At 39.7% G+C, this 2,574-nt stretch overlaps 1 protein-coding gene across 1 annotated transcript in view; it reads left to right on the top strand.

Moving 5' to 3' along the window:
• The window catches only part of LOC107044475 (protein Skeletor, isoforms B/C), a 61,008-nt gene that overhangs the window by 14,860 nt on the left and 43,574 nt on the right, over nucleotides 1-2,574 (top strand). The window lies entirely within an intron of this gene.

The raw sequence follows: 2,574 nt of genomic DNA on the forward strand, positions 1-2,574 counted from the left end.
TTTCCATCTTACGAAACGACGGACAATCGTCTTCTTCCTCGGTAAGGTCTATAACTTCTTTTGCTGTGTGTTTCCAGATGAAATCTGCTTTGCAAGAACCCCGTACAAATATACGGTCTGCACGATGCACTATACTACGTAAATGATTTTGCATCAGATCTTTGAATTTAACGTTTCCAACGCTCCAGTCAATTCCATGATAGTGTGTAGTTACCCACTTATACTCCTTCCTGTATTTATGTGGAATTTTCAACGGTTCACATGATTAGAGAAGCCAGTGCCAAGACAAATCACCTTTTAGCGCAACTACTGCCATTTCCTTCGCTATCAATCGGTTATAGTGTTCTTTATAACCCTGTATATCCACGNTTTGAGAAGCCAGTGCCAAGACAAATCACCTTTTAGCGCAACTACTGCAATTTCCTTTGCTATAAAGTGGTTATAGTGTCCTTTATAACCCTGTATATCCACGACAATATCCATAATGAGGTGTTGCTCAGGCGCAAATACAACTAAGACTGAGACGAGACGAAAATACGAATATCGTGGGAGTGGCAAATTGAATAAAAAATGCTGACGACACGATTATATACCCCGGCAAAAATTATCACATTTCATTTATTATTATTCGTCATTCCTTTGCTACATACCCATATGGCACGGTCCTATATACATTTCTACATTGCCTTTAAGTGCTACAAACAGAAGTCATTTTTACCTCTTTCTTTGTTACTACCTGTTGAAATTCTGTGCGTCTGATAGCATCGCATGACAAGACTATCGGACCCTCCTTTCGCGTGTCACCATTTCTCTGACAGCTTGATAATTGATATGTTGATTGTTATTGAAGTTTAATGTGATACCTTTAACTTTACACACTTCTTTTGTCTCATTATTACTTGTTTGAACTAGGTACGCATAGAATTTGGGGCCCCCTGATACAAAAGACTTGATATAACTACCCTCCCCGTAACCTTCTAGCTCATTTGTCAAATCACCGAGAAATTTACCGCATTCGGGTTCCCACTCACCGTCTTTTGATACAAATATAACGGAATCTGTATCACAATATAGAACCCTCTCTTGAAGTCTCTCTAAGTAGCTGTACAGTTTGAGACGAGCCTCTGCCGTTGTGTAGGANGGTACGCATAGAATTTGGGGCCCCCTGATACAAAAGACTTGATATAACTACCCTCCCCGTAACCTTCTAGCTCATTTGTCAAATCACCGAGAAATTTACCGCATTCTGGTTCCCACTCACCGTCTTTTGATACAAATATAATGGAATCTGTATCACAATATAGAACCCTCTCTTGAAGTCTCTCTAAGTAACTGTACAGTTTGAGACGAGCCTGTGCTGTTGTGTAGGCCGCAATAACAACGTTAGCTGTGGGTGTCGGTAGAAGCGCCTCATTTTCATATACAAAATTCACGTACATCATTTTTTCGTTGACGGGAAGCAACCCTGTGATTACCAATTCAGGGTTATTCATCATTTCTAATAACCTTTGCCTTGTCACAACTATTTCATTTTGCGGTAAGTTCTCTCTCTGCCCAAATTTATCTCAAAATACATTGAGAATCATTTTCGCTAAGGCTCTATACCCTGGATTACACTCTATCTTATGTTTCTCGAGTAAGATGCCTTCCTTCGCAAAATATTCTTGTATATAAGCATCTTTATCTTCATCTGTTGAACAACCCTGCGGGTAGTCGGAGGCTTCTTGTTTTTCTTTTAAGAAAGTGTCTACATATTTGTTGAATAACCCGTCTATATTACTTTCCCGGTTGTATTGAACGATCTTGTATTGATAAATTTCAAATATTTTTACGATTCGATAACCGTTTTCAATGGCCTTTCGCAATTCGTCTACAATCCATGTACCTGTAAACTCGCGATTTTCGTCGTCTTGGTGCNCAGACGGAGCAACAACGGTGCATTTTACAAGGCCCTCCACATTATCAAGACTATTATCACAACCTATCAACACTTGGCNGATTCAATGTTTCACAACATGAACGACATAACGGAAACATTAAACGCCCACGAGCATGTATTGGAAGCACAGGGAGATATAAATCAGACGGAGCGACAACGGTGCATTTTACAAGGCCCTCCACATTATCAAGATTATTATCACGACCTATCAACACTTGGCACTCGTCGTCTACGTAAACTTGGGGGTGTCCTATTGGGTATTTACCAGTTTTGTTGACAAAAGGGTACAAAGATGTAACATCAAGATATTTAATCTTTTCGGTATTTGCGGTATTGTAGAGGGTGACATAATTTTCCGTACGGCCGCCAAAGAAAGCATCACGAGGATTCAATTCTGCATTTTTCATTAAAGGGTGGTTGTTTACAAAATCGCGGTCTTGTACAGAATTTTTTAATTGATCATCGAACGTGCACTCCCACATTTCTATCAAAGTATACCCGAGATGGCGAATCTTATTAGCTGTCAGCATGGTACTTTCTGTTTATTTTATAACACGTCGTACACCTGTGCCAAAAACATCCGTAAAATTGGAAGACACACTTCTGCTGATTTTCATTCTCGCAATAGCCATCGA

The sequence above is a fragment of the Diachasma alloeum genome, unplaced genomic scaffold (assembly GCF_001412515.2).
Source record: "Diachasma alloeum isolate Michigan unplaced genomic scaffold, Dall2.0 Dall_scaffold_00747, whole genome shotgun sequence".
Lineage (NCBI taxonomy): Eukaryota > Metazoa > Arthropoda > Insecta > Hymenoptera > Braconidae > Diachasma > Diachasma alloeum.